The following is a 12,170-nucleotide window of genomic DNA, read 5'->3' on the forward strand; positions in this document are numbered from 1 at the left end:
GGAATGCCTGCTTCTGCAGGAGCATGAAGCTCTGCACAGATTCTGTTCCCCAGATGGACAAAGCAGGACCAGGCACCGCACCTCAGCCTTCCACTGATGCCTTCAAGAATCTGGTCATCACTTTGTCCAGCATGACTTTCAGCTCATTAACCCACTGGTACTGGATGGGTCATGTACAAATGGGAATATTCCTGGTCACAACACAGCTGCCAATGCCTCACTGAGTCCTGGCTCACACCCAGCTCCTGGGTAAACTTCCTGGGCCCCTGGACTGGTGCTTTCCAGTGAGCAGCTAAAGAGAAGTGAAGTATTTAGTGTGTGAACGGAGAGAGGTGTTCAGGGGGCTGTTTTGGTAAGCACAGACCTTTTAAAGCCACCCCCCGAGCCTGCAGCTGACCGGTTTTCTCTAAGATCTCACTGCCTGCACAGGCAATAGCTTGGTTGTAGCCCATCTATTTATCGCCCTCTAGTGAGGTCTTAAAAATTAACATAGATTCCTTCCACGAGGAAAATAAATATTAGAGTTTGTCTGTTTAAAAAGATTTATATTTTCCGAGAGTCAGTGGCTTCAGGGAATCCCTCTAAGCATCATACCACACTTTGGATGGTTGCATAGCCTGATTTTGGGTAGGCATGGGTACAGAATGATAGTGTGTGTCTCCCCTGCAGTCTCTGGGTGTTCAGGGAAGGTCTTTGCAACAACAGCACTGGACACAGTTCCTTTATTTTGACCTGTCTTTAAGTGCTGGTGCACTTTAGGTTTTGGCTGAGCCCACATGTAGATCACTTGACATGGCTCTGGTCTGGGTGATTGCTTCTGCTTCTTGGTGCTCCACCTTCCTTAATTGCAATTCAACTGGGCTGGCCCCAGACTTGGGAAGTGGCCTTGTCTTTGCAGAGGAGCTAGCTCCAGGGGCTGGAACTCTTTTAGGTTGCAACCAGGGGATGTGATTCAATCATCTGTGTAGTCAGACTGGTTTTACTTCACAGGTATGGGAGAGATGAGGAATGTACCATGAATATGGTTTCTCTTAATTAACCTGAAGATGTAGCGGATGCTTGTTCTTCATGACCAGTGATGAGGGATCTCAGATCCCCTCCTGCTTGCAATGATCCCCTCCTGCTTGCAATGCATAAGATTCTGATTTGCAGCTGTAATGCAGAGATCCTTGTGGATCTTTTCCTAGTTCCTCGTGGACAGCATTACCTCAGCACACCATGCTCCATCTTCCTACCTGCCCCAGGCTCAGCACCCCTCTGTCACACCAGAACCCTCCAAAACACCCCCAGATTCCTGTGTTTGTTCTGTTTAACTTCATCTGTCCACTACTCACTCCTCCACTCTTGCCAGTGACACCATTCAGCTCTTGCTGGGGCAACAGCTCCCAGCAGATCTGGATACAAACAGCTCTGAGAATGCCCACAGCAGCACTCAGCCCCTCAGGCTGTTCTCACCTGTGTCCTGCATCACCTGTGTGCAGTCACACCTTTGTCACACTGCACCTGTCTCAAATGAGCAGCCTCAACAGCCTCAGGAGCACTGGCAGCACTGCTGAGGGGACACCCCACAGTGGTGGGGTGCAGGGGTCCCCAGGGCCACTGCTGAAGTGTGATGCTGTGGCGCACACTGAGCTACACTGATGCTTTCTCAGGAAGGCAGGAAATCTGCCCTGGCAGCTCCCACCCCTCTGTGTGCTGCTGGGGAGGGACTGGCATCTCCTCAAGGCAGTGCCAGCACTGGGGGTGCTGACTTCTAACAGAGCAAACAGAAATTCTCCTTAGCAGCACCTTCTCCACTTCATCCAGGGGCTGGGAGTGTGGCAGTCACTGTGGTTTAAAACAAAGCTAAAAACCAATAAACCCCACTCCTTCTACCTTCCACTTCTCTGCCTTTCTTCCACTTCTCTGCCTTTCTTCCTGAGATGTCTTAGAGCTGTGGGAAGAGGAGCTGGCACAGGGATGGGTGCTCAGAGCCCATGCACTTGGGATCAGCCCTTCTCTGCTTGTGCACAGTGCTGCTCTCCTCATGTTCCCACAGAGCAAATGGCAGGACAGATAAGGACATGAAAGTTTCCAAAACCAGGCACCCATAGTTAGCCCCTTGGAAAACAGCTGGGGTGGAGCCCAGTTTGTGGCATGTGAGAGAGAAACTGAAGCAAAACAGGATGTTTTTGTGATTTAAAACTTATTTTTCATAATTCCTATTTAAAGGCTCAGTTTGGTTTTGAAGTTGTCTTCTACATTTATTGGGAAATTTATAATCCAGAGAGCTTTGTGTTTATATGATGTGTGTATGCAGATGTGCATGTGCACATGTCCTTGTGTGGGAATTGCTTATGAATAGTCTACTACTCAACCTGAGGAAAAATTTCCTCTTGAAAATTAGTAAAACTAGTAGGTACTGGCAGCTAAGTAATGGCAAATATAAATTCTATGTAGCTCTTCTGTAAATTTTGCTGGATAATTGTTTTTTTGGCTTTGAACACCTCAATATAAGAAAGATTATGTCAAATTATAAAGTGTTTACCAAAGACCCATGAAAATACTCATGACTGGAGGTATTAGTTTATGCATAAACATGTTGAGCCCAAGTAATGGGAAATGGGGCATAGCAGGCAGATCAGGAAGCCTTTGGGGCCATCTGTACCCCACAGTATGTCCTGTATTTAGCCTAATTTCAGCTGATACAGTTTTCACTCCATTGATGTTAAGGCAAAAGTGAAAAAGAAATACTGTGAGAAATTAAAGCAGGGAATAATATGTGAATAGAATAGTTGTCTTTAAATTGAATCTTTCTTAGAGTTTTCCACTGCCTGCCCCTTCAGGCTGTACTGGAAATGGAGGCACAGAGAACATCTCCAAAAAGCCCCGTGGTCACTCTCCAGGTGCTGCTGGGGGCAGGTGAACCTCCACACCTCTGATCCACCCCCCACAACCCCAGTCTGTGCCCTTGCATGGGGCATGAGGGTCATTACTCTGGTTTAGCCTCACTCTGCTTGCCAGGGGATGATAACCCACTCTCACCACCCCCATCCCCTGCAGAACACTGGCATTTTATTACTGCCTTCCAGGGAACACCGTTTTCTGCCTTTGTTGTTGCTTTTCCTTGGCTCATCTCTGAGTTTCTGCAGTGGCTTGCAGCAGTTGCTCCTGTGGAATAATTTTAAAAGCTTTGTGTAGGGAACTTTATGTGCATAGTAGTGATTCCACTGCTTGTATTTTTCCACCTCTCATGCCATCAAAGAATGGGATGTGTTCTTTAAGGCCACACAGCCTGACTTGCATTGGTTCATAGCATTCTTTTTAGTAAAGGAATGTGCGCATCTCTTTGCTAGCCTTGGCAAACTCTCCCATGGCCTCCAGGTTATTTGATCTTCCAGCTCCTCATCAGCTCTGGTCAGATTTTCTCCCTCCCTTTCTCAGCCCACTGGCAGCTCTTCAGGCTGTGTTTTCAAACCTCTCCTTTGCATCTTTTTCACATGGGTTCAGCTGCTCCCTCCTGCCTTCCCTTTCTTGACCTTTTCTCAGCTGCTGAGCAATGTCTCTCTCTTGGCCTCTATCACTGCTCAACCCTTAATGCCTTCCTGCAACTCCAAAAACTGGCAAAAAAGTGCAATTGTTTAAGCCAAAATCTACTTTTATTTGCCCAGCTCATGAACTTTAGACTCAGAGCTCCACTGAAATTCATGATTGGATCCTCATTTGAGGCTAGGATGTCTATTTTTCATTTCAATCAACTGCAGAATTCTGTGGAATTAAATCCTGCAATTCAGCACAAACCTATCCCGGGGTTTGAGAAGTAGTTTGACAGTAAATGCTACTATGAGTGTGCCCACACTGATGCTGACAGGCAGATGAGCAAGCAGCAGGAGGAAAATGCCTTTCATGGTGTGTATGCTAGCAGAGATGCTGTTGATTAACCCATTTTTCAGGCAGCCAGCTCTGCAAATGCCATTTCACAACCGCCGGCTCTGCAGAATGCTAACGGGATTCTTATAAGGCATAAAGGGATTAATGCTCAGCTCTAATGAAATCCAGATGCACAGAGCTGCCTCTTCTCAAAGTCCTTTCTCTGGCCAAGCTGCAAATGAAATGATTTAATCATTGTAAATAGATGAGAAGCACCATCACTTAACATGAAGCAGCATTCACTGAGCTCACAGGCACTGCTGGCAGTGCTGCTGGAGGGGCTGTGTCACCCACTGTCCCCGGGCTGAGGTCACCCACTGTCCCCCTGCCTGCAGGGACGTCAGTGCTGGGGGGAACCTGGGACCTTCCTTGGGGTGCACAATTCCTGCAAGTTTCCATCAGGGCTGGAGGAGGCTGGCTTGGAAACAGCCTCCTTCCATCCCTGAGCCAGTCCAGGGCAGTTCTGAGGCTCGTGGGTCTCTGGTCACTCTCCCAGGGGTGCTGTGGGCCACTGGCACCTTGGTGGGGCTGTGGGAGAGGTGAGGATCTGAGCCAGTGTCATGTGGAGCTGCACTGTCTGCTCAGGAGACCTGGAGCATTTCTGCCCTGTAAACTGTTTGTGGTTTGCACTTTCTCGTCCTTGGGCAGTTTATATTTTCCTGGGCAGTCTGCATTTCAAGCACTGGGAGTTAATCTGGGCCCTAGCAGGGTCTGGACCACCATACTCATGCTCAGAATCCCTGCATGGAAAGGTTGAAGTAATTCTGCAGCTGAGCAGACTCAGCTGTCTATGATTTTTTAATTTTTATTATGGCAGGAGGAGGGGTTTTGAACCAAGAGGCCAGGGGAAAAGAAGATATTTTAAAGGCAGTAAGGAATGTGTTACATTTTTCTGTTCCTCTAGTTTGGCTGCTCTGCAAGTTTTTCATTTTGCCAAAGCTCAATTCAGTGGACTGTTTATTTGCATTTTTAAAGAAAGAACATGATTCTTCATTTACTTTGGCCTCATTGATGAATTTTTATACTGTGAAACCCAGCAAGTTCCCTTCCAGTGTTATGTATATACAACTTCACAACAGAAACTTCTACCCCACAGCACCAACCTAAATTAAATGGTCCAAAGGATTTTATAAAAGTGTTCCCCCTCTGATTTCCCATGTGAATAGAATCTGTAGTCACCTTCTAACCACTGGTGTCATGCTCATCATCAGAGCATGCCTCAGCTTAAGGCCAGACACCATATATGTGTGTAGAGCTGTGTAGAGGTTTCCTTCAGAGCTATAGAGGCAGGAATTCCTTGTGAGATGTTCCTGGGGTGGCTTCCAGCATTGGTTCAAAGGAAGGAAAGGGATGAGGAAAGAGTCCTGATAAAAAATTGTATCAAAACATGTAGGGGCAATCTGTTGTGATGGGTTTTCACCATGGGAAGGAGCACTTCAGGAAAATCCCAGTAGATGCCAGTGTTTGGTCTAATCCATTGTCAACATGTATTTCAAATTTACTTTGCCCTGGACATCAGAATTGTGACAAAACTGTCTGAACCTCTAAGAAAAGGTGAAGAAATTTTGCAAAGCAAGGTTTTACATTTCTCACTGCTTTCCTCTAGCAGCTGTTCATGTCTTGCTAAGCCAAAATTCAGAAGTATTTCTGAATCAACATCAATATTTATTGATGTCTTCAATTTCCATCAATTAGTGATTTTCTGTGCTAATGACAGAGAAGAGACTTGCATTTGTGTTGTTCAAGGTTTTTCAATTTGATATTGATGCAAAAAATACTTTGTGTGTATCCTTTGGGTGTTCAAGGCCTGTTCCTGCTGCAGGTGATGACTAAGAATCATCCTCACCAGCACTAAGCATTTTTTGTGCAGTGGTTTTTGGTTTTTTGTTGTCCCAGAATACACAAACACCCTTCTCTTGCTGGACCCTAAAATGTGCAGAGAAAAGACCTTCTGTGGATGTTCTCAGCAGAGGCTGCCTGTAATTTTCAGAGATTCTGCCCACCAACACTATATCAGGGTTGAGGTTTGCAAATAGTAGGATATTTTTTATTCTTGTATTATTCAATTTTCACCTCTCTGTCTGGTTGTGGGACCTCAGTGAGGGAGCACAGAGCTGCAGGTGGGCACTGTGTGTTTTACAGAGGCACAGCTGATGGATGAGAGCTGAGGTTTGCCTTCCTGCTCAAAGCTTTTGGGCCCCTTTTCAGGTGCCTGTCTTTGAGTGACAATTGAGGGGTTTGCTCTGTTTTGGGACCCTGAGCAGTGCCCTGTCATGGGACTGAACATTTGTGCTGTTCTCCAGGCGTGGGCACTGCTGGTGGAGGACAAGGCAAGGCTGTGCTCAGGAGCCAGAAACAGCCCCAAGCCATGACAACTTCCAAGTGTCCTTATTTGGGTTCCAGCCCACTGCCATTTAGGAATATCCCCATGGCACCAGCTGCTCAGAAAGACCTGCTTCAGGCAGGAGGACTGGGGCTCTGTGTGGTGACAGTCCCCTCCATGCAGGACATCCTCCCTCATTGCCATCCACTGCTGGCATTGCTCCAGACTCCAAGGATGGCACAAGTAATCCATGGGAGCAGGGAAAAAATGTGGCATGGAACAGATTAGTGTGAATTAAGCTGATCCCCAGGCACCTCTCTTTCCACCCCCAAGTGGAAAACCCACTTGGCCCTTGGCAGACAAGACTGTTTCTCCCAGTCCTGCTTATATGGGAGACTTTAAAATAAACCAGCAGGGTTCCATTTCTTGGAAGGAAAAGGAAATGTTTCAAAGTGTGTCCTTGCAAACTGATTTACAGCCACCAAGCTCTGCATATTTTAAGAAGTGTTTTGGTTTGTTTGGAGCTGCGTATTAGCAGTAAGGGAGAGGGAAGCAGTTAGTGAAACATGACAGGAAGATGAAGTTGTGTGAAATGGCTCAGATAAATATTTACACCCAAGTTTCTTAGCTCTGAGTTCACATCAAACCATGGTTCATACAGAGCATGTTTTTTGCTGGGCCTGCTCCATTTTGGAGCTTTCTCCCTTCTCCCTGTTGGGTGATGCTGGCCTGCCTGGCTGGGAGGAAGCTGCTTAGCAATGCCTGGTCCTGAGCACTATCATGGGAGCACTATCTCTGCTATATATGGCATCCTCACAGAATCACAGAATGGCTCAGGCTGGAAGGGACCACACTGGTCCATCCTCCCCGCTCAAGCAGAGTCATCCCAGAGCTCAATGCACAGGATTGTGAGCAGACAGATCTGGAATATTTCCAGAGAGGGAGACTCCACACTGTCCCTGGGCAGCCTGTTCCAGTGTGCACAGAACCTGCTCATGTGCAGGATCTTCCTCATGTTCGGGTGGAACTGCCTGTCCTCCAATTTCTGCCCATTGCCTCCTGTCCTGCTCAGCACCACTGAGCAGAGCCTGGCTCCAGCCCTGACACCTCCCTTCAGATACTGATAGACTTTGATGAGGTCACCTCTCAGCTGTCTGTTCTCAGGGCTGAACAGCCCAGCTCCCTCACCCAGTCCTTGTAAATGAGATGATCCAATCTTTCCCTGGCTGAGAACTGTGAAAAGAGAGGGAAACCAGTGCAGAAAAGAAATCACAGACCAGGCTTTTGTTTTGCTCCTAGAACTCCAATCACTCACCTTTAAGAGACACTTGGAGAAGAAGTAGAGAGTTTTTAATCTTATTCTGAGCTGGGCAGGAAACCAAGGCTGAGAAGAGAAGACACCTCTTCCAAGGAGCTGTTGGCATGCTGTAGGAAGGAGTGTAGGTTTTCAGGGCACTATCAGCCAAGGCCAGGCTGGCAGAGTGGCACAGCACCCTGGTGAGGCTCAGGGCAGATGCTGGCCTGCCTCCCAGTAGGTGCCCTGGGTTGGGTTTCCCATTTGAAGCAAGGGGGAATGGCTGCAAGACAACAGCTGCTGGAGGCCCTGCTAAAACTGTTCCAGCTTGAGGGGTCACATTCAGACTGTACAGTTTGCTGCGTGGCAGATGAAGTCTGGGAGCAGGGTGAAGGAGACAGCAGCTGTGTGAGTGCACTTTTCCCTAAACTCAATTTAAGTGTAAATCCACATACAATGGCAGGCTCAGGGTTTTTTTACACAACCTAATGCCTGATTTCCTTTTATGCACTGAACAATTTTCTGTTTCATTATCTTTCTCTAGTGGCATTTTCTAACTGGAAATGCAACAGCAGTGTGCCATGGGTACATGGCAGGAGCAGGGACAGCACAGGAGGCAGCAGTGCCCACATTATCTCATTAAGAGGCTTTTGTAGGCATGCCTCTGCTAGTGTAAACTCATTACTGGAGAGGACAGCAGCAGTTGTTTTCACATGGATGGATCCAAGTCCAAGTGATGAATTGTTTCTCTACTCTTAACTGGGTTCTTAAGTGTTTTTTAAATGTTGCCTGAGAACTAAGTGGCCATGTGCTACATTTATACAGTCATGTTTGCCCTGGTCCAGCAGACCACTGGATTGCCCTGTTCCACTGACAGCTGTGCTCAGCTGATCAATAGCACTGATCTGCTGTCTGCTCTGACACCACATGCTGATATCATGAGGAGAATATTTGTAGGAAGATAGTGTTTCAAAACATCCATGCAAGAATAAGAATAATGTTGATGTTGTGGGCTCTGAACAATCTGTGATGCTCCAAATAATCAGAGACATTGTGGCCCATGTTTTACTCTCTCTGACCATGTCTTTAGCAACATAAGCCTCCCTGACAGATAAGAATGTCAGCATGAAATGGACTCTGAATCCATGATTATAAAAATTGGGATTTTTTTTTTTGAAGAGTATATTATTCCCTTTAATCATCTTTGCAGCTGGGAAGGGGACTGTTTGTCTAACGAGGGGAGAGTGACACTGACAGCTTAATGCTCCACATAGAGTAACAGAACCTGGCAGCTCAGAGCACAGGGAGCAGCAAATTTCCCTTGGAAGTGTGAGCTGGGTGCTGCAAGCCCACCCTGAAACGCTGGGGTTGAGGAAAGCACAGTGTGGTTTCAAAGAAACAGTGTATCAATGTTTCTGAAACAAATATTTCAATTTCTGTTTTACAGAAAAATAGCCCTGTTAAACTTTTTTTTTTTCTCATTTCTGAATGGCAACTAAACCAAATAGCATCATTCCAGTGCCACAGGCATTGCAAACTTTGACCAGCTGTTGTCAGAAGGAAAACCCACCCTGCGCTAAGCAGATGTCATTATTTTTCAGTTCCATCCCACCTTAACTATTTGGAGAATAACATTCAAGTGCAGAGGTCAGCGGGGAGGGAAAAAAAAAACCAACCAGTGCTGCTGGCCAGCTGAGCCGATAGCAGAGACCATACATGGATTTGGAATGAAGGGCATCAGACTCACAACCCCCCTGGTGCCAAGAAATACACAGCTAAAATCAGCAGCTCACAGATGAGTAATGCACAAACATGGCCCAGAGTGTTAGAAGTGTTCAGGCACTTCCAGAGTGTGTTGGGTAGAGGAGTCTCTGTTTCCATGGCACCAAAACAGCACAGAGATCACGCCATGTCCTTCGGCACTCCTGGGATTCCATGCCCAGTGAATGGAGCAGAGCTGACTTCCAGCAAAAAGCCCAGCCTGGCTGCAGTGTGGAGGGGCACAACAAGGTCCCCTCTTCCTGCAGAAGCATTTCTGTGGGCAAGGGGTGCCCAAGGCTGCTGGCAGCCAGGTGAGTCTGGCTGGGAGCCGAGCCCAGCCAGCTCTGCTCGAGCCCAGCCCTTGGGCAGGAGGGTGAGGGGGCTCCAGCATCACACAGAGAACTTGTAATGCTGCTTCTGGGTAGTGAGATGGGAGGGGTTTTGTGCAAGAAAATCATAAAACTGCAGAGCTTTGAAATATGCTGGATTCAGAGTGCATTTACATGGCACTGTGAGAACATTCAAGGTGTTAGGAGACTCTGTCCTGGTCCAGCAGTCTCTTAAGAAAAAAATCATTTACATGGGCTGGCCCATGCACAATCAAATTGTTTAAAATGAGGTACATAGCTAGCTTCTCCCATGCAGAGAGGGAGTACACAAGCAACTGTTTTACTTTGTATGCCTACTGAAACCAATGGCAGAACAATTGATTATTCCTCTACTAAATATGCAAATTAAGTATGTTGACCCTGAAATTGTGCCAATTAGCTGTGTGTCAAATTCTCTCAGTCAGATGATTGTTTTAGAGTGGCCAAAATGATTGCCTTACCTACAGTAAGGGGATTCCATAATGTCAGTGATGTCCTGCCAAAGGAATGGGGCTGGCTAGGATCAAAGAGACTTTAACTGATGTCTTGGAAAGCAATTTTTTTGTTTGCCTAGAGTCTGTTTGGGGTCAGGCAACTGGACCAGAGGGACAGCTGATGATCTCAGCATTTTTTGCAGAGAGATCAAGCATGGGGAGTACCTTATGTCCTGTAGTCACAGCATTCCACCGGAAAGTCCCAGTGCTGTCTTTGTTAGACTTCCATGGGTAGCCCAGTGCCTGCTGGAGGTGGTGCTGTAGAACCAGCAACCTGTAGGTCCTCAGACAAGGCTGCTTTGAAGGCATTGCTGCCACCATTCAGGAACAGTGGTCAGAAGAGGAAATCCACCAGTACCAACTCCCTGAAGTTTATTCTGGGATAAATGCCCTCCTACACTAAAATCCCATCATGTCCTTGGCACCACTTGTACCCCAGAAGAGAGTGGCTTTGGAGTGGCCAAAATGATTGCCTTGCCTCCAGCCAGGTTTTGTGTGCTATGGGACTCTTTGGCACAGGAGTTCCTACCAAGGGTTCATTACAATGCCTCTGAAGACATTGCTGGCATCTGCAGTGCCCCTGGCACAGAGGTGCCTCAGCTCACCCTGTCTCCATCAGTGACCTCTGCAGTGGCAGCTGCTGGCATTTGCCCCCAGGCATCCACACCCATCCTCACGGCCCACCTTCAGATAATGCATGGCTGATGCTTTGCTGCATTATGTTTGTGGGAATGTTTTATCCTATTAAGGCACTTCCAGAAGCCAGATGTTCTGTGTTAGTAGGGGCTTCCTTTTTTAAAAACAAGCATTTGTGAGCTGATGTTATTTTTATTCAGTTCTCCTTGTGAAACTTCCAAAGACAGATTTTTGCTTGGCAATGTCACAGAAGGGTATGACAGAGAAATTGCTGTCCATCTGCCTCTGTCTACATTTGTACATGTACCGAGGGAACCTGCTTAGGGAGCACTAAGGATACTGCAAAGCTGAATATTCATCTATTAGGAAATCGATTTATTGAGTCTCACTTGCAGGCCCACTCCAGCTTTGAGTTATGTAATCATACATTCTTTTTCACAAGATCATCTGTGCTTTGGAGGCCTCTGTTGGACCTGATCAGGCATGGAGTCAGGAGTCTGTGTTGTGGAAAGCTGTAGCCTGCAGGATTCCCAGGTCCTTGGCTGCAGAAGTCAGAAGGTGTCTTGTAAACTAAATGGGAGATGAGGAGGGTGTCCCTGCCCTGGCAGCTGGACTCCCCTCCAGCCTCTGCCATGGATTCTCTTTCTGAACAGTTTTAAATCACTTCCACCAACTTTTATTTTCTCACATAAGCCCCTGGAGACAGACTTGCAGCCATGCTGAGCTCCTGCAGCTCCAGGGAGGGTAACCAGAAGCAAACCAGCCCCAGCCAGCCTTCCAGTTTGCTCTGAAAAACCTGACACAACGTGGTGAACACCAGTCACACAAATTGGCTGAAATGGTTCTGTCCTTTGCATTTCCATCCCTGATATGAGATAAAACCTTCCCCTGGCATCACAGGAATGGTAATGCAGTCATAAGGTGCTGAGCTGTAACAGCTCTGCATCCTCAGAGATGGGACCAGGGAGCTCCCATGCAATGAATGTTTTCACTGCTCAGCACAGACCTTGAAAAGTACACAGTTAACAAAAGAAACATCCTTTCCTCTTAGGAGCCCTCCCTCATCAACCAGCAATCATGGTTTCTTTAATTCCTAGAATTTTTCATATTTTGTAACATTCAGAAGTCAAAAGATCAGTAAGTCTCAACATGCTCTGAACTCCCTGGCACTTAAAGCCCTAACATAGGCAAATGCTGGAATTAGAAATGAGCCACGGGACAGATTTTCCCATGCTCACTAATCAAGAGTCACTGATGTAAGGATTTCTCTCCCAGGCTAAAATCTCTCATCTTTCTCCAGCACAAAATTTACTTAGCAAATAAAAGGGGACCTGTGACCTCTATATATGTTGACTTGGATAGTTATAATTTCTGACTCTTAGGTC

This window comes from Geospiza fortis, unplaced genomic scaffold (assembly GCF_000277835.1).
Source record: "Geospiza fortis unplaced genomic scaffold, GeoFor_1.0 scaffold874, whole genome shotgun sequence".
Taxonomy (NCBI): domain Eukaryota; kingdom Metazoa; phylum Chordata; class Aves; order Passeriformes; family Thraupidae; genus Geospiza; species Geospiza fortis.